Source organism: Cornus florida, unplaced genomic scaffold, assembly GCF_030987335.1.
Source record: "Cornus florida cultivar Cherokee Brave unplaced genomic scaffold, ASM3098733v1 CherokeeBrave_3.0.0_Hap2_Chr06, whole genome shotgun sequence".
NCBI classification, from domain to species: domain Eukaryota; kingdom Viridiplantae; phylum Streptophyta; class Magnoliopsida; order Cornales; family Cornaceae; genus Cornus; species Cornus florida.
Window position 1 is genome coordinate 59,155,347 of NW_026775576.1, and position 21,240 is coordinate 59,176,586.

The 21,240-nt window shown below is 39.6% G+C and overlaps 1 pseudogene; it reads left to right on the forward strand.

Annotated features, from left to right (window-relative positions):
- LOC132311616 (isopentenyl-diphosphate Delta-isomerase I-like) overlaps positions 1–18,244 on the forward strand; it is a 33,878-nt pseudogene extending 15,634 nt beyond the window's left edge.
- The last annotated feature ends 2,996 nt before the right edge of the window (positions 18,245–21,240 follow it).

The window sequence follows — 21,240 nt, forward strand, 5'->3', positions numbered from 1 at the left end:
AAATTGCTTAGAAAGGGTTGAAAAATTGCATACTTGAGGTAGTTTTCTCCCGATGCTTGTTTGCAATATTGGTGCCTCTTTTGAAAGAATAAGCTTAATGTTTTTGGGTATCATTTCTGGAAACCTTCACGAGACTTCACTCGTCCACAAGGAGTAACCTAGGGGTTTAAAAGGCTTGTTGCATGTTCTAAGTGCAATCGTGTTCCCAACGAAAGTGGTGTTATCCATTTATTATTTTCTAGTTATAATTGTTTAGTTGTTCATTTCATTTCTTTACTTCGTAGTTCATTGCTAGGGACTAGCAATATTTAAGTTTGGGGGTGTGATGAGCGCTGAAAAGTACACATTTAAACTCCTTAAGCTTGAGTATTCTAGGACCTTTATCTATCTTACTTACCCGTTTTAGTACTTATTTGTGTTTTTGTCTATTTAAGGTCAATAATGTTAAAATGGGCTAAAAATGGTTTCTTAAGGCCTTTTTGGAGTCAAACTAAGTCTTAGTGAGGATTCAGAGCAAAAAGGAAGCTATTCTGAGATGAATCAAAGAGAGGAGCAAAGTGGAGCAAATAGGAAGCAAATGAAGAAAAATTGTGACATTCAACAATTTTCGATCGATCTCAGATCAAGGTTCGATCGATCCAACATGGATCGATCTCAACACTTCAAGATAGATCCAAACTTTGACCCTATGCAAAAGTTCCAAAGTTCGATCGATCCAACATTATCCTTCGATCGATCGAACACCCTTGTCCTTATCCAAATGATTGATCTTATCCAGTTATACCACCGTACCAACCACTTTTGTCCTTTTCCCAAAAATATCTCCAAAATATCTCAGACTTGTCTTTATTCAAAAGGCGCAGCCCAGTGGATCGATCCAACCTCAGTTCGATAGATCTCAGCCAAGTTCGATCGATCCAAGTCCAAGGTTCGATCAATCGAACTTCCTCCAGTACGAAAAAGTTAATTCTCCAGCTCATTAAAAGTTGTCCTTATCCAATCATTGAGAGAATATTGGAGTGCGTGCCAAATCATTTTTGGGGCTATATTCTTGACTTAGTGACTAAGAAAATGACCTTCTATATAAAGGGAAGTGACCCATTTTTGTGAAGAAGCTTTTTATCATTTTATTTCTACATTGTAATTTTTATTTTTCTTTCTCTAGAAAGTTAGAGATTAGGGTTAGAAGAAAAGAGGAAAATGGAGGCACATCTCAAGAACACATCTCTAGACCCACTCTCTCTCCATCTTTAGAGCTTCAAAGAAGAAGAAGACGAAGAAGAAGAAGATGGAGCCATGTTTGGAGCTTGATTTCATGACCACATCCACCTCCTCCATGATTGGCTAGATCTACACTTAGGGCTTGGATGAGCCCTAAGTCTTGTGTAATCTAAACCCTTGTATTTCTATTTTTGGGGATTTATATATATATTGTTGTGATTGATGTTCTAGCCTTGTGAATTTCATGAATCTTGATATATTTCAATGATTCATATGGTTTAATGCATCCAATTGATCATTTCCCCTCTATTCATATGTCTATGTATGCTAGAGTAGATGTTCATGTGCATGTCTCTAGATTTTGTGTTATTGATGCATGTCTATGTGTATTGATGCTATAGATCTAGAGATTGTCAAAACATAGTGCTTAATGGAATGCTCTTGCTATTTTCTTGATGGTTCATACTTATTCCTTGATGGATTGTGCCTCTCCCTTTGTTTATTTTCATGCTAGTAGTGTAGATGTAGTGTAGTTGTAGTGTAGTGTTAAATGGGAGGACAATTCATGCTTGTTGTTTGATGTTTCATGCTTTTGAATGCAAGTAGCATATGTCTCTAACCTTGTGGTGTATTTGAATTGTGAGCTTAATGAAAGGTTAATGGCTTGTTTTGATCTATTGTGCTTTTCACATGTTGTTTAGACAATATATGCTTCATTGATTAGATATATTGTGCCTTTCACATGTTGTTTAGACAATACATGCTTAATTGGTCATCCTTGCTTATTTAATCAACCAATTACACACACACACCAATATTGGCTAGACATGGGTTTTCATTAAATGGGTTTGTCAATTAATTTGATGGTTTATACTTGTGCTTGATGGGTTGTTCTACAATTTAATTCAAGCTTGTAGGTAGGTAGACAATCCATGCTTGTTTAGATATTCCATGATTTATTATTGCAAATTTCATGTTCTCTAGATTGATGTGTGCTACAATTGTGACTAGTTTGATGGGTCATACTTAAACTAGATGGGTTGTGCTACAATTAGTTTAGGTAAGATAATTCATGCTTTAATTAGATGGTCCATGCTTAATATTGCAATTGGTAGTCGCATTTTGTTCACAACAATGTATTCCCCATTAATGGAAAGCAAGCGGTTAATTACACGAGCTTAGTGGTGATTCCAACACCCTAAGTCCTCTCTTCTCATCCCTTAAATCCCTATCTCTCATTAGTTTATTTTAATTTCATTTTCATTAATTGATTTCTAGTTTAATTGACCAATCTCTATCTATTATAATCAATTGGTACGCTAGAGTTGAAGTTAAATTCCAACACGTATAATCTCTGTGGACGATCCTTACTCGCTATACTTCTTTAGTTGTAGTAGTGGTTTATAATTGTAAATTTGACTAGAAAAGCTTCCAAAACCACAATCTTATTTTGACCTTGCGAAGCGACCTCTCGCATTAAAAAGTCTCGCTTTCTAAACGCATTAGGAAGGGGCTCGTCAGGTGTCAAACTAAGTGTTAGTGAGAATTTGGAGCAAAAGGAGGCTGATGCTGAAAAACTACCAAGTTGGATAGATCGAACTTTTTTCTGATCGATCAAACTTATCCCAGATTGATCAAAGAAAAGTGAGATCGATCGAACTGTTCGCGAAAGTGATTAAAAAGCAGATCTAAAGCTCATTTCAAACCAACTCGGGCAGAGCTTGAAAAGGAAGATCCTAGGGCCGAGTTCTCACATATTTGGGCTCTCAAAGCCTTGTATATAAGTGGGATTCAACCATTTTTGTAGGGAGATTCATATATTTTTCATTGTAATTTCTATTTTTTTCATTACTTTCTCTCTCTAAAAAGTTAGAGATTAGGGTTAGAAGAGAAGTGGGAAGTGGAGGCACATCTCAAGAACACATTTCTAGATCCATTCACTCTCTCTCTCTCTAGAGCTTCAAAGAAGAAGAAAAATATGGAGCCATGTTTGGAGGTTACCCTTAAAGGTTTCATGACCACATCTACCTCCTCCATGATTGGCTAGATCTACACTTAGGGCTTGGATGAGCCCTAAGTCTTGTATAATCTAAACATTTGTATTTATATTTTTGGGGATTTATATATATTGTTGTGGTTAGTGTTCTAGTCTTGTAAATTTAATGAATCTTGGTATATTTTTATGATTTCTATAGTTTAATTCTTCCTATTAATTCTATAGTTTATTTACATGTCTATGTGTGATTAAATTAGGAATTATTTATTACATGATTCATATGGATTAATTCTTTCTAATGATTTTCTATTTGATTACATATTGTCTTATGTGTGATTATTTGGGAATTGATCTCTACACTAGATTCTCTATGTTGGTTGCATGTCTATGTGTGTTTAATTAAGGATTTAGTGATGGCTAAGCATGGATTTTCATTGAATGTGTTTGTCAATTAATTTGATGGATTATACTTACACTTGATGGGTTGTTCTACAATTTAATTCATGTTTGTAGGTAGGTAGACAATCTATACTTGATTTGATATTCCATGATTTATTATTGCAAATTTCATGATTCTTTAGATTGATGTGTGCTACAATTATGACTAGTTTGTTGGGTCGTGCTTAGAATTGATGGGTTGTGCTACACATAATTTATTTGTTGGTTAGGTAGACAATTCATACATGAATTTCATTGTCCATGCTTAATATTGCATTTGGTAGTCGCATTTTGTTCACAACAATGTATTCCCCATTAATGGAAAGCAAGTGGTTAATTACATGAGCTTAGTGGTGATTCCAACACCCTAAGACCTCTCTTCATATCTCTTAAATTCCTATCTCTCATTAGTTTATTTTAATTGCTTTTTAATTAATTACTTTCTAGAGTAAACAATCAATCTCTCCTTTGCAATCTTGTGATCCACTAGAGTTGAAGCTAAATTCCAACACCTGTAATCCCTTAGGACGATTCCTACTCACTCTTGCTACGTTAGTAGTAGTGGTTTTTATAAATTTAAATTTGACTTAAAAGGCTTTTCTTGAACCACACATCCACTACATTATTTTGTGCGTATATCAAGCGGCCTTGTCAGAAATAATAGAGAACTTAAGCATAGAAATAGGCTTCTCTTTTCCATCGAAATATCTCTGATTTCTCTCAAGCCAAATGCACCACCAAACACAAAGAGGCGTAGCCCTCTAAGCATCCTGAATAAGAGCCCCCGCTGAACATCCTCTCTAAGCCTCAATTAACCTTATAGAGGATGTAGGCATAACCCATGGAATCCCAAATAAACCAAGCATCAAATCCTAACAGTCCTTGGCCATGCTGCAATGTAAAAGAAGATGATTCACTGTCTCCTCATCACGCAGGCACAAGTAACAACGATTAACCACCACTTGATTCCTCCTCAAATTATCCTGGGTTAAAATCCTACCCAAGACAGAGGTCCAAGCAAAGAAGGCCACCTTACGGGGAGCCTTGAAACGCCAAACAGACTTCCAAGGGAAAGGGCCTCCAGAGTCAACTGTAAGACACTTGAAAAGGGACCGAACCTCGAAACGACCCTGAGAGTTAGAATCCCAAAACCAACAATCAGAATCACCAGCCACAATCACCCGGCGATATAACAACTCCAAAAAATGAGTGACATCCTCAATCTCCCAGTCCTGAAAGGGCCTCCTAAACCGAACATCCCAACACAGTCTCCTGTTATCAAGATGATAACAGTTAACCACCATTGCCTGCCTATCAGAAGTAATCCTAAAGAGCCGTGGGAAAGCGAGAGCAAGAGGAAGCTGCCCACACCAAAGATCCTCCCAAAATATGATCCTCCTACCATCCTTGATCCGAAAACTAATATGCTTGAAGAAATCATCCTACCCTTTCCGAATGAATCTCCAAACCCCCACCCCCTAGGACCACGCACCTTAAAAGAGCTCTACCCTCCACTGCTCTCCCCATACCTGTTTGCGACAACCCTCCTCCAAAGCCAATGCCTCCCCACCCCAAACCTCCATAGCCATTTCCTAAGGAAAGCCTTATTGAAAGGCACCAACTTCCTAATCCTTAAACCTCTACTCTGAATCGGACAACACACTTGCTCCCACCGAAACAGATGATACTTGAACTCCCCCCCCCCCCCCCCCAATAGAAAATTACGCTGCAATCTCTCAATTCTCTCAGCTATAGAAGAAGGAATCTGAAAAAAAAAAAAAAAAAAAAAAGAGATGAAATAAATGGGAAGGCATGAAAGGGTGCTCCTAATCAGAGTAACCTGACCCCCTTTGGAAAGGCACTACTTCTTTCAACCCGCCAGCCTCTTCTTAAATCTATCCACAATCGGATCCTAGCTCCCCATACAGCTCGAGGGAGCTGGACCAAACTTAAGTAAGAAATAGGAAAAGAGCCAGTGTGACATCCAAGAATCTAAGCAAATATCTTGATCTCAGGGACCTCCCCAACCGGCACTAAAACGCTCTTTTCGACATTCACCTTAAGCCCAGAGACAACTTGGAACTAGACCAAAATGCATCTTAGATGTCTTAAGTGGGACGCATTCGCATTACAAAGCACTAAAGTATTATCCGCAAACATCAAGTGGGAGATCTCTAACTGGCTAGTAACATCCCTACCCACCCTAAAACCTCTCAGAAAGCCCAACTTGACAGCCCTCCTCATCAATTTACTAAGAGCCTCCATCTCAAAAAGGAACAAGAAAGGAGAGAGCGGATCCCTTTTGTCTCAACTCCCTCGAACTAGAGAAAAACCCAGTCGGAGCTCCATTTACAAGGACAGAGAAGTGAGCACTAGAAATACAAAAAAGAATCCATCTCCTCCATCACACTCCAAACACTATCATCTCTATCAAGTAGAGGAGGAAGCTCTAACTCACATGGTCGTACGCCTTCTCAATGTCCAACTTGCATAAAACACCCGGAACCCTACTACTCAATCTGGAGTCCACACACTCACTAGCAATAAGAACTGAATCCAAAATCTGACATCCTTCCACAAAAGCATTATGAGAGTCAGAAATGACACCATCCAAAACTTTCCTCCACTTAGAAGCCAGGACTTTAGCAATCAACTTGTAAATGCACCCCACCAAACTAATAGGGCAAAAATCCCTTATATCCAGTGCCCCTCCCTTTTTCGGAATGAGAGCAATGAAAGTAGCATTCAAGCTCTTCTCAAAAAAGCCCTGAGCATGGATAGCATGAAACGTGCCCATCACCTCCCCTCGAACCACTTCCCAGCACTCCAAAAGGAATATCATGGAAAAACCATTTGGACCTGGGGCTTTATCACCATTACAACTTTTCAAAGCAACCAAAACTTCTTTTTCAAAAAAAGGCTCCTCTAGAACAGAGCACTCCTCACTAGAAATAAAGTCAAACGAAGCCGTGTAAGCAAGGGTCTCTATCCAGCAGATTCTGTGAACAACATCGAATAGAAATCAGCAATACCCTTGCAAATCTCCCCCTCCTTGCATAACATCTCCCCATCCACTTGGATCCTCCCTATTTGATTGCCCCTTATATTAGCATTGGCAAGTCTATGAAAAAACTTCATGTTATTGTCGCCCTTCTTGAGCCACAAAGCTCTAGACTTTTGCCTACATGAAATCTCTTCCAAAACAACAATCTCAGCAAACTTTGTCGACACTTCACCCTCCTATTTCTCATGGAATCCACCCTCCATCTGATCAATATTAACTATCTCAGAAAAAACTTGATTCTTCCTCCAAACAAGATTCTCGAAGACCTCTTTGTTCCAAATTTTAATATCGTCCTTCAAAAGACGCAGCTTACCTGCGAGAGAATAACTTGGGGTGCCAACCATTACATACCGCACCCACCAGGATCGAACTCTCTCCAGAAATCCCTCAGCACGAAGCCACATATTCTCAAATCTGAAAGGGGATCTTCTACTACGTAGCCCACCACAATCCAGTATCAACGGAACATGATCAGATAAAAGGTGAGCTAAAGTGGTCTGAACAACATCAGAAAACTTCTCCTCCCAATCAAACGAGGAATCTGTCAAGTCGAGAGAAAGTAGGAGGAGAGCGACCACTAGACTAAGGAAAAGGTTCACCCACCAAAGGCAAGTCAAACAACCTAGAAACGTCAATGAACGCTGAGAAAGACTCCATGTCTGACGTCCACCTACCCCTTGTCGACCTCTCAAAAGGAGAATGAACAACATTGAAATCCCCTCCAATACACCAAGATAGCGACCATCTCCTTCGAACCTCTCACATCTCCTCCCAAAGCAAATGGCACACACTATCCTCTGTAGGTCCATAAACACCAGAAAAGACCCCACAAAAGCCATCCTCCTCCAAAAAGAGAACACAAGAAGCAGAAAAAAACCCAACCTGAGAGTCCACCATAGAAACCCATCGGTTATCCCACATAATAAGGATGCTACCCGAAGAGCCAGTCATATCCAAAGCAAACCACTCCCCCGCCCCCCACCCCCCCGGCTTTGCACAATGAAGTTCGTCATCTTGCAATCTTAGTTTCTTGCAAACACAAAACTTGACCACCCCCTTTACGAATAACCGACTTCACAACTTTTCTTCTAACCGATTCATTGAGACCCTGGACATTCCACGAAAGAATTCGTAGCTTCATATGGAAACAATTGAGTTTACAGTCTCTTTCCTCCTCCTACTGTCCTTCTCCCTCGACCCCCTACTCCTTCTTTCATAAGTGACAAAAGTCGTGGGGCTCTGTATCCTCCTCTCATTCACCCCTGCCCGAAAGCCTCCCCTACTACGCCCACTTCCCATTTTTTCCAAATGCTGAGAATTAAGAACATCAAGGAACAAACTTATCGCCTCTTTCATCCTACCATCAAAAGACACTCCCAAAAGAGAACCCACCTCTACTCCCTTCTCCCTCACTCAATCCTCCTCCAAATCAACCACACCTTCAACATGACCAGCACCATCCATAGACTCCCCCTCCGGTCTTACTATAGCCAAAAGAATAAACAAATCATTGTCTGGCTCACTTCCATTCCACTGAACCAACCCCAAATCCCTATCAAAAGAAGAACACAACACACCCTTCCAATCCTCGAGGATCGAAGAGGATGGTGAACTATAAGCCAGCGGAGTCCCAAAATCCTCATCAGACAGAGAACCCCTCGGCTCACCTTGAAAGCCTTTCAAGGCCAAGTGAACTTGTAACTCATTTAACAAAACAACAGTAGTAGCATTTTCAAGATTAATCTGCACATCACACCCCACACAGACTGTAACACTCTTACCCTTCCAATCAACTGACCGAAAGGATCCCAATCTATTAACCTGACATCCCCCATGCAACTCCTCCAACCCAAGCTCCATAACATCCTCAAAAACCGAAGATAGATTCTAAGAGACAGAGGACATCAACCCTTTCACCACCCCCGAGCACTTCCTCAACACCCCAGAAGATGGAGAAGGAGGAAATGAAGAAGGAACAGTAGGAGAAAGCCCTTGCAGAGAAAATGACTTACCCAGAACATAATTGGAAGACATACATGGCACCCATTTCTGCTTCTCCTTTTGTGTCCACCTTCTACGAATAACAGGAAGGAGGATCTTCTTCTTAGCTCTCAAACGGTGCCCTTGCGATGGCATCCTTGCTCGCTGTCCAAGTCTGTGAATGGGCGAACCAGGTAACTGAGATAAAATGCCATCAACAGAAGGAGCCAGTGGCCCAAATCTATTTCCCACAGCAAGTCCAGAACAAATAGGCTCAGAACCTGCCCAGCCAAAAAACCCACAGCCCAAACATATGACCACCCAACATCCTTTGAGTGGGCCGCCTCACCTCTATCCTCACCACACGATAATAAATCTTGCAAACCATTACGCATAGGCCTAGAGACTGGCCCACAAGAATATGGATTAATATTCCGAACAATCATGGCCCCAGTTACTGTCCCAATAGCAAGCCCAACATCGCACAAAGCCTTCTTATCCTTCCTTACCCAAGAGTTTAAAATCAAATTGGATACAACTGTATCCCTATATAAACGTGCCTCTCCTCTGTGCCAACCACGTGTATCGTCTCCTTTCCCCCCCACCCACGCACTGGATGCACGTGGTCTCCACCTCGATGATAGCTCCGGTCCCATCTCTGCAAAAACGACTGGCAGCCAAAACTTACTCCTCCACCCAGGGACAGATCTAGTAATTCACATTGGATCTTTTTATAATTTCAGTGGGGGCAATTTTAAAAATTTATAGATATAAATGCAAAAAAGTATAAATTTAAGAGTATAAAATGCAATAATAAAAAATTTCTGGGGGGCGGATGCCCCCACTGAGCCCTTCACAGATCCGTCCCTTCCTCCTCCCCTTTGAAACTCCCGGCAACCTGTTTTTCGGCCACAATCCGTTAAAGAAGAAGAACCTTTCCTCCTTCACTGAGTGAAAATCCGTCTGAAGCACGTTGTGTTACGTACCCAAAGCTCATCCCTCCACTTCTTCCATCCCAGAAAATCAAACATCCCTTTATTACCAAAGGATACCCATCTCATCCACTCCACCTCCTTAAGCAAGTGTGAGCCATCACCTCCTCCTAAACTGTCCATCGTCAAAACAAGTTGTGGCTGCATCTCCTCCCAAACTGCCACCTTATAGCAAAAACGGTCATCATGAATGAAAATGAACAGCGGGCAAGCACGATCGTCAGACACAGTGATACGAACACTTTTAGCATCAAGGGATTCGTCAACATCCACCCAAATAAAACCTCCACACAGATCCCCAATCATCACAAAGAGAGCATAACTCTAGAGGTGAAGAGGGAGTATAGCGTCACTTTCTTTAACCCTTTCTCTTTCAAAACCTCAGAGCACCCCACTCTGAAACTCCAAGAGTCCACAAGAATAGTTGTCTTTCCCCAGTCACGACGTCCCTCCTTTAGCACTCGCACTGCCTCCGCCGAAGAGGGGAGTCGAAAGAGGAGCAAAGAGTCCAGTAGAGGCGAAACCACCACATCTGAAGAGGCCAAGCACGAGAAGCCCAAGCAGCGATCTGAACCCCTATCTCCCACTTTCTTGTCGAATTTCCCCACTAAACATGACCGCAAGTCCTCTCTTCTCCTTCCAACCGAGTCATCGTCCAAAAAACTCAAAGTACCTCTGTAAGTAGAAGCAGATCTCACAGAGCCGCCCTGAAACAGACGAGGCAATCTAGTAACCTCCAAGAATGAACACATATTAAAGAGAAAATGGTTTGTATGAAGTGGCAGTGCCTTAGCGCAGACACTGGGGATGTACTTTTATCAATTTATACTTTTCCAGAATTGGAATGTTATCAATGAAACAGATTTGGCATAAAACCCAATATAAAGAACATAATGATCAATTATTTTCCCATCATTCTCGCATTGTCATCATCGTAATCAATACAAATCACCACTACCACCACCACCACCATCATCATCATCCTTGCCTTAGTCCCATATGAGTGAGGTCGGCCATATGAATCCTCCCTCTCCAATCTTTTCTACAGTGACTGCAGTCCTGAGTGTTGTATAATTGAAATTAGCTATTGTAATATATATATATATATATATATATATATATATATAATTTTTTTTTCATTTATTTGCATGCCACATATTCAGTATTTGTTAATTTGGGTTTTGACACTAATATATTTCTAAAAAAATATTATTTAATGTTATCACTGTGTTTGCTAAAATTAGGGTCAACTGCATAAAACTTTCCTAAACTATAAAATTTGCATATCACCCCTCCGTACTAAATTTTTAATAGACAACCACCTTAAAATACTAAAATCCCTTTCGCCAAGTTATCATTAAGAACTAAGAAGCGCAGACACGGATACGAGACATGGATATGACACGACACCGACACGGCGACATGGCAAATCCAAAAAAATTAGGACACGGACACGGCGAATAGTATATATATATATATATATATATATATATATATATATATATATATATGATGTAGTACTTTAAAAATTACTGAGTGTTACTATTTTTCATCAACCTCACAATGAAAAAAAAAAAAAAACACAAATCATAACTCATAACTAACAAACTATAAAAGAACAATGTTGCAAAGTTATAAAACCAAATAAAAAACAAGACATTAGAATAATAACTAGTATCATTTAATCATCATTGCAACTTTACTCCAAATACAAAAGCATAGACAAAAAGGACTATTAACATTCATGACTGTTTAACATTCAGGACTTTACTGTTACCACTTAACATTCACAAAAACCTAAAGGCTAGTCCCCAAAAAAGATACAAAAACCAAGTCAATGTACTATAATCTATTCCCATCCATCATTTGACCTAGGACTTTTACCATTTACAATACCAAAAGGGTAGTACAAAACAAAAAAAAAAAAAAAAAGAATATATCAGCATTCAAAAAAAAAAATTATTCCAGAAGTGTCCGTGCCGTGTCCGTGTTCGTGTCCACGGAGTGTATGTACCGTGTCCGCGGAGTGTCCGTGCCATGTCCTAGCCGTGTTCGAAAATAAAAATAAAAAATAAAAAATTTCAGACACGTTTTTTGGCGTGTCCGACACGTGTCGGGGTGTGTCTGACGCGTGTCCGTGTCCGACACGTGTCGGACACGGATTCTTCGCCCATTTTGGAGTGTCCGTGCTTCCTAGATTAAGAAATACACGATCAAAGTTTTTTGGCTTTTTGAAAACCCCACTTCTCTTTTTCGATTAATTTGCATAAACCCTCCTTGAACTATAAGAAATCGGCATATTACCTTTGTTCTAGGGGCAATGTACAAATTTTTTATAGTTCAGGGGCTGTGTGTAATTAACCTTAAGGGCAATTTAGTGATTTTCAAGACACATTTAATAGTTGATCAATGATGGTTAGGCTGTTGGCCTTATATGCAAACTCTCAATAGTTCAGGAAGGTTAATTTTATTAAAACAGGTAACATGCAAATTTTATGTAGTACAAATTTTACATAATTCAGGGAGTTTTGCACAATTAATCCTTTTAATAATTTAAATGTTACTAATTTCCTAGAAGATACTACTTTTTTTTAGCTGTTTTATTAGTTATATTTATTTTATCAACAAATTGTGCTGATACTACAGCCAAGACAATTTACAAAGTTTATGAAACTACAACTTTACTTTCATTTTGATGGTTGCTATTGTGTTACCTGCATAATTGCATTGCTACAAGCCTACAACCCTCTCTAATTGATCTAATAACATATGAAGAATTCATTTGGTTCTGTTAAGAAACGTATCAACAAAATTGTGAGGTTGTCAAATATTTTGGAATAAAATCTGTATAAATTTGAAATTATGCCATTTTCTATCTTCCCTTTTTTTGAAGAAATTTAAAATGATTTAAAATGAAAATGCGAGAACCAACTCTGTGCATTTCTAATATTGAATGTGTTATCAGAGTCAGAGGTTCTTAAAAAAGTAAATTTAATAATAAAATATTGACATGTGAGGTGGGCCTTGGTGCAACGGTAAGGTTGCTTCATTGTGGCCTAGAGGTCATGGGTTCAAAACTGGAAATCGCCTCTTCAGACGGAGGTAAGGCTGCCTATATCTGACCCTCCCTAGACCCCACAATGACGAGAGTCTCGTGCACTGGGCTAGCAAGTATTGACATGTGTTTCTTCTCCACTTTTATTGTTATGGAAATTTGTCTTGAGCTGACTGATATTTTTCTAGTAGATGTTCGCAACTAACTAGCATGGTACGGTAGAAACCTACAAAGCATACAGTATAATGACAGAAAAGTAATGAGACAGATATTTCTGAAATTATCACTGAGGCTTTGTTTTGAAAATGTAGTCCTTTTATTTTTTCTGTCTGTATTATATTTAGCTATAGCTACTACTTTAACATTTCTTTTGGGGTAAAGTGCAAACCCCCCCCCCCCCCCCCCCAAACTTTACTCTTTCTCCCTAAAAACCCCCCTGAACTTCTATTTTAACAATAAACCCTCTAAACTATTTCAATTTTTGCAATAAACACCAGGCAACACTGTTCCGGCAAGTTTTGTCCGTAAGATGCGCACGTGGCCTATGCTGCAATTTGAAAATGGCAATTTTACCCTTATTTAATAAATCCCCAAATTGAACCCTTTTTCAGTCTGCAGTAAACTATACCTCCCCATAACTTCCTTCCCTAGCGCCATCTTTCTCATGAAGATTTCATTCTCTGTAAACACTCTCCAACCATTAAACAATGAGCAACATCCCTCTTAAAACCATGATACAAAAAGGAAATAAGTATACAAGTCATATATGTGTGTCTATATATATATATATATAGTTATGCAGACCTGACAGACCTGCGACCCATCTCATGGATCCCTTCACAAAATTCAAATACACCTTCGATCGCAAGATCAATAATCTTTTTCTGATTTTTCAAAATTGCCTATTTGCGTCTTTCTTTGACATGCCTCCAAAATTTCTCTCTTCTGGTAGTCTCCACCGGCCCCGTCGACGTCGGCACAATATTGCCTCCCCTCACCACCACTCAACAGAGGGCACCTTTCATGGCCGACCGTCACTATCATAATATATATATATATATATATATATATATATATATATATAGTTGAACAGAGGAAATACTCAATCATATGGAGAATAAATCCAAACCCTAGAACTGATTCACCATTTTTTTTCGGCGATGAAGTTATGGTGGGGGTGATGGTGGTTGTAAAAGTGGTGGGTGATGGCAGTAGCTCAGGTGGTTCAATATGAATTATTTGAGTTTCCAAAAATTATGGTTAGATTGGTTCGGCGATGATGGCAGTGACGGTGGCTTTATAGGGTTTGATTGGGTAAAATTGTTTGAGAGAAGATTTTTGCTTGATTGGTTGACGTTATGGTGGCATGCCTTTAAAAAAAATAGTGGTTTAATTGGTTCGGCGATGATGGTGGTGGCAGCAGTGAGTTTGTAGGGTTCGACTGTGTAATTTAGTTTTCAATACGATGGAGTGCTTGTGAGAGACTATGGCGGCAATGGCGGTGGCGGTGGCGGGATTGCGGCAGAGATGGTAGTGGGAAGAGAGAGTGGGACGGTGGGCATTGACGGCCGGATATGGATTCCGGCGAACGGCTACAATCTCTTCTCCGACGCCATGGATGATCCAAATGAAGATATAGATGCATAGATTGATTGGGCTTTGAAGCAAGCAGGAAGCTTGGTCCGTGATTGCAATAAAATTGGAGATGATTGGCCACTTTAAGGATGTTCCTCTTCACATCATGGCAGCGTTGGTCTGGGCGTGGCGCTGATCTTCGCAACCTCTCCTCTGGCCGTAGTTGTCGTCATCTCCTCCGATGGCGGTGTGTAATTAGGGTTTGTCACTCTCTAATTGGATTTTTTGTAACGGTAATTTGGTAATCTTGCATCTCTGGTTACCTCTCGTGCCGACAATTTTTTATTGTGCCCTCAATTTGCACTTTTTAAATAATTTAGAGGGTAATACTTAGTTTAGGGGGGTTTTGTGTTATTAGTTGATAGTTCAAAGAGGTTTATTGCACTTTACCCTTTCTTTTGGCTTCCAAATAGCTATTTGGCTATTTGATGATGACAAGTCATGGTAAAATTCCGGATTCTCCTTTCTTCTCCTCTACCGTCTACTTTACTAAACAAAGCATCATCATCATCATTATTTTTTTTTCCCTATTTTTTTCACATGCATGCTTCGAACTATAGGAGCATCAGTTATTTGGTCACTGCATGCTTTGGACACGTTGCTGCGTTCTAGTCTGTGTTATCACTACATTTTTTATGCATAAGGAAACAATTACATCCTTTTTTTTTTCTTAATTTATTTTTTATCTATATTTCTGCTTTCATAATCTGCAGGCCACTTGATGGAAAAAATTGGATCAGAAAATTTGCTACACAGAGCTTTCAGTGTATTTTTGTTCAACTCAAAATGTGAGCTTCTCCTTCAGGTATTTGTTACATTTTTATGGGTTATAAATGTCAGCGTATGTGATTGCAATGCATGTGTACCACTGTGGAACATTATTGGCAATTTAGTAGCTTATTTCCATGCAGATGAGTCATTTTGTGGGTATAGTATGACCATATATATGTTTGAGAGACATTCAATTTTTGAAACAATTTGCTGTGAAACTTGGACAATATCATTCATCAAAGATTCTCTGCCTTTTTTCATCAAGAAAGGGAGGTTAAAAAACGAAGTCAGTTTGGAAATAGTTACTTGGATGTAGAATAACATGCTAAAGAAAGATTATCCGTAAATAGATTATAGCACGTTGGGCTCTTTTCCTCATTTTACTTAGTTTTGATTGTTTTTCCTATCATTATTGGACTATTATTAACGTTAAAGAAGAAAAGGGGGAGAAATGTTGAGGATAAAATGAGAGCATTATTATTAGACAAGAGTCTTGACCACAGCAAGTGGACGTGGTCACTGATGTGGTCAAATTGACGATTGGATTGAAAGGTGACAAGGATATCTATTATGATGGTATATAAACTATAGACGTGGCACTCATAGGGTTCAATTTTTGTGGGCCCTGCTGCAGCAGCAGCCAAGGTGGGACTCACCTTTGACGTAACTTGGGTATGGTTACATTTGGGGCTAAAGAAGTGCCAATGCTTGGTATATTAGCTGGGTGACTCCATTAGGAGGCTCTTGTGATAAAGCATCATTTTTTTTTTTTGGCCATTAAGGCATATAAAATTAATTCCTGTCCTGCTGCTTTTCCTTCAAAGTGGAAAATTTGTTGTGGTGGTAGGGATATGACAAGACTTGAGAGGCAACAGAGCAGTGGTGTGCTTGCAGTGTGACTACTGTGATTTTGACCACAATTGTTGTTCCGTCAGTTCACTATTATATCAGTGTTCAATGGATTCACTTGAAAATTGTGGTTTCTTTAGAGTGATGGAAGTATTACAAGTAAGCTAGTTGAGATCCTAGTGGATTGGATTAGAGTGAAAACCAAGGCAATTTTGCAATAAAGGGACTGATTGTAACGGGGAGAATCAAAGAATCCTTGGGTCATCACTACCCTCTTAGGACTTTTCGTAGCTAATGTCCACATTAAAATTGTATTTGACATGTCATGTTTGCCCCTAATTATATTATAATAGTTTTTTTTTTTTTAAAAAAAAATTTATCACACAAAATGACTAAAATACCCCTACCTAATATACCACAAGTTTTGCCAGTTGCCCATTTGGAGCCCCTCTCTCTCCCTCCCCCCACACTACCGCCACCCTTTTGTGAAGATGCATCCACATGTTGGCAGGAGAAGGAGAACTATCTTTTTGGAGTGTGTTATGTGGTAAGTTGGCAGAATGACATGGCGGATTTTTGAGGATGCAACATGCCAGGATACATAAATGCCATATGAGCTGCCACTTTTGAGACTCATGGAGAGGTAAAATGAAATAACCACACCTCCATTTTGTACCAATCTAGTGCGTTGACCAATGGTCTTCAACCCCCCGTACGTCCTCAAGGATGTCGCCTCTCTTTCCAGGAATCTAGAAACTGGCCTTTCAATCCTTAAGCATGTATATCTTGAAATTGTTTTCCCCCTCTATTTGTAGTATAAGCTTAAAGTGATGATTATAACTTTTCATTTGCCTTTTGCTCATTTTCTTGTAATTATTTTGTGCTCAACCATCTTTTGAATTCCCTGAAGGTAGATGGCATTCCCATTCATTAACATACGGGCTATGAGATACCCATTTATTATATATTTCAAATTGTCAGTATTAGGTGGAATTCTTTTGTTAAACATTGTAATATCTGTTGAATATGCAGCAAAGATCTGCAACAAAGGTCACATTCCCTCTGGTGTGGACAAACACCTGCTGCGGCCACCCACTATATAGAGAATCCGAGCTTATCAATGAGAATGCCCTTGGTATGTATTTTTCCTAGTAAAGATGCCTTTACCATCGGTGACAAGGACATTTTCTCATTAACTAAGGCAAATAATCCGAGCTTATCATTAATTAAGGCAAATAATTACCAGGGGCGAGGAATGCTGCACAAAGGAAGCTTTTGGATGAACTGGGTATTCCTGCGGAAGATGTGCCAGTTGATCAGTTTATCCCGTTGGGGCGACTGCTGTACAAGGCCGCATCTGATGGGAAATGGGGAGAGCATGAACGTAATATTTCTTAGTCCTATTCATTTTGAACCTTGTGATTTGTCTGCCATTGTCCCTTTTTTTTTTTTTCTTCTTCTTCTTCATTTGGATGTTGCCTTTTGGTTTCGTTAAAAATTTGCAACAGTAGCAAACAAATGAGATTGCCACCTGCACGAAAAAGCTTTTGCACTCTTCTTTTGAAGTATATATATTTGTTGTAAGCTTGGCTGGCAGGTTGCTTTTTACTGCTATGTCACATCTTGATATCAATTTAGTGAAATTTTGCTGTACTGTTGGTCACGGAAATATGCATTTTTTACTTCGATTTTGAGCCACTTTTCTTCAATCTTCAGTTGATTACCTTCTCTTCATCATCCGAGAGGTCAATATGCATCCAAATCCCGATGAAGTTGCTGATGTTAAATACGTGAACCGAGATCAGTTGAAAGAGCTGTTGAGAAAAGCCCGATGCTGGTGAGGGAGGTCTGAAATTGTCCCCTTGGTTTAGGCTAGTCGTGGACAATTTCTTGTTCAAGTGGTGGGACCATGTCGAGAAAGGGACACTCCAGGAAGCTGCTGATATGAAAACTATTCACAGACTGACTTAATACAACACTCTACTTGAGAAGTGTTACCAGGCCATCCAATAAAATTGTGGGAGTTCTAGGAGATTTGCTTTGCAGGTGTGTGCATTTTCATGTCATAATTAAAATTGTCTGTTCACGCCTAATAATTTTGTGTTCGCTGTTAAAATGCGGTATATTTTTTATTTTGTGATTTGGGAGAATCCAATAAAAACCATTTTGGGACTTATAGTTCGTATCTGGCATTAAAACACCCTATACATTCAACATTTATGGTGCATGAAAATGTAAATCAATACCAGCATTTTCTAATGTTTGTCCTTGAACCTTGTTGATCATTTTTGAAAAGCAAGTTTGTTGGGAAACTGCTTTCTTATGAAAAGAAAGGAATGCTTTTCCTTCCGTGTTAATTTGCTGTGATGGAATGCGGGAAAGAAATCAAAACCTTTATGGCCTTCGGAAAGTGTTATGATATTGTTTTTCTGATATTGGTATTCAAAATGGGGCCCATATCATATTTGGGACGGCTGATATTTGGGCCCATTTTTGGGTCAAAACCCAAATCACCAAATTAGTGATATTGTGTGTTTTGGTACTGTAGGGGAGGAACTAAAACAAATTTTTGAATTTTTCAAAACAAATTTTCATTACTAAACATGATTCCGATTTCTACCCAAAACACTCCTACAATTAAATGGTTGTTTTGATATTGACAAAAATGATATTGACAAAAAATATAACGCTTGGAAACACATCGCATGCTAAATGGGCCTTTGTTGATGTTAACAGCTGTTTATGCACCAATATTTCTTGGTCAAAACTTTTGCATATTACATTGGAGCATATGGATGTAATTTTTAATGTTATGAAAAACGTAGCGAAGTAAGAATCACTACAAAAAAATAAACACGTCACACAGATTTACGTAGTTCGGCACAAGTTGTGTTTACATCCACGGTAAAGATTCGATGAAAAATTTTATTATGCAAAAATCAAGAAATTATAAGTTTCAACCATCGAATCCTAGTTTGCTCTCACTCTTTTTCTTACGATTTTATGTATTCTCTCATTACTCCGTCCAAATCCTAAGTTCCCTTGTACACTTGGTTACAAGATAATTCTAAATTCGATTCACAATGTTCAAATATATTGTAGAATATATTATTATAAAGGGAAAAATCACATAATTCCCCTCTACTATCATTTCTGTCCAAAAAACCCTACTAAAATTAAACACCCCATTGAATTAAAGAAATGATATCAAGTTACCACATACCCGTGACTGACCCATTTATTAGGTTGTGAAATGACAAAACTAACATTATGATTTAATATTAAATTAAAAATTGATATTTATTATTGTTAAATTACGAAAATGCCCCAACTTCTTCTTCCTCTTCACTCTCCCTCTAGAACTTTTAACCCCTCTCTTTCTAAAATCAGTCTCTCTCTAGCAATAGAAACAGGGCCTCCATTTTCCCGATCTGTAGCCACAGCCGATCAACAGATGAAACTAATGCAGAAAATGCGAGAAGAGTTCTTATAGTAGTTCGAGACGCTCCGTCAAGCAAACGAGGCCAGTGCGACTCAGATTGCATTGCTTCAAAAAAGGAATGATGCTCTCCAGACAACCATAGAGTAGATAGCGGCACAACCACCACCAAACAATGCCACGGGAGTCCCCCTCAACCACAATATACCTCCTGTGGACAAGGCTCAAGCCAATGGGAGTTGGCAGGAGCAGAGGACGAGAACCGAAGCCGAGCTTCGGAGAACCACCCTCATCAGTGCACATAGGACGAGCAGGCTGAGTCCAGCCACAAACTCACAGTGTGGCCAAATGGCACTCAAAAGGCCTTTGATGAAAAGAAGCTTTTGAGGATCCAAACAACAGCTGAGATGGCCAAGGAACATAAGGCCTTTCTGGTGAAGGCCCTATTCAACGATGAAGTATACTATGTCGAAAGACCTAAGAAATTCAGCATGTCGGCCTTTACGCAGTTCGATAGCACGGGAGATCCTTCCCGTCACCTAGATCACTACTCCCAGAAGATGGCTCTGTATAACCACAATGATGCATTCATGTGTAAATTTTTGTTAACTAGCCTGACAGGAGCGGCACTAGAGTGGTTCAAGAAGCAGAAAAAGACTATCGCTAGTCTCTTCGCTATAAGGCAAAAGAAAGGAGAGCTGTTACAAGATTTCCTCTCCAGATATAATATGGAAGCTTCGGAAATAGTGGATTGCCACCTTGAAACAGTTATGGAAGTGTTTAAGATCGCTATGATCTAGGGGACTAAATTTCATACCTCCTTGGTCAAATACTCTGCTCCGAACATGCAAACTTTTAACGCCAGGGCGTAAGTTTACGTCCGACTCGAGGAGAATGTAGCCAATAGAGCACAGCATGTCACCCTCGTCACGGTAAGAAATAAGCCTCGGGAAAAAGCCTCGAGCTCAAAAAACCAAAGAAGTTAACATGCCTCGGTACCAACAGTCTAACTACTTGAGAAGAGGCAGAAGAAAAGCTATCTACTCTCCGTAAGACCTTGGCCCGACTATTCTATGAGAACAAAGCAAGATTCACAGTCCCCAATCGATTTGACAACCTCTAGAACAGAGGGACAAAAGTAAGCACTGCGCCTACCATAGGGATTATGGGCAAACCATTAATGATTGCAGGTCCCTTCAGCGACAGGTGGAAACCATGATAGTTAGAGGAGACCTAGCAGACAATGTCAGGCCGAAAGAGTAGACAAGGCTGAAGGAGCTCAATCCTCAGATATTGGAAGACAATCAAGTGAAGGTCATTTACGCGATACATGGAAAGTCAGAGGAAGATCAGGAGTCAGAAGAGGTGTACAGCTTCAGATTGAGAGCAGTGCACAAGCTGAGAAAATTATCATCGGTCAATACCATCACCTCGGGTAGTATCAGGATCGGGTTCGAAGATGAAGATATGTCCAGAGTACAGCTTCCCCATGAAGACCCACTCGTCATTAGCCTTCTGGTAGCAAACTGCATGATTAAAAGAGTCCAAGTAGTCCCTGGCAGCAGTGCCAATATTATAACTAAGGCAGTCTTTGAACAATTGGAGATCCCATCATCATCAATCAGAACCATTTCTAGCCCTTTGTTGGGGTTCGATGGAACGAAGGTAGACCCCATTGGGATAATAGATTTGTAAGTTATTATCGCGAAGAGGACACTGAAAGAAAACTTCATTTTGACATAAATTCACCCTTCCTACAATCTCATCATGGGGAGGGGGAGGATCCACTGAATGAAAGGA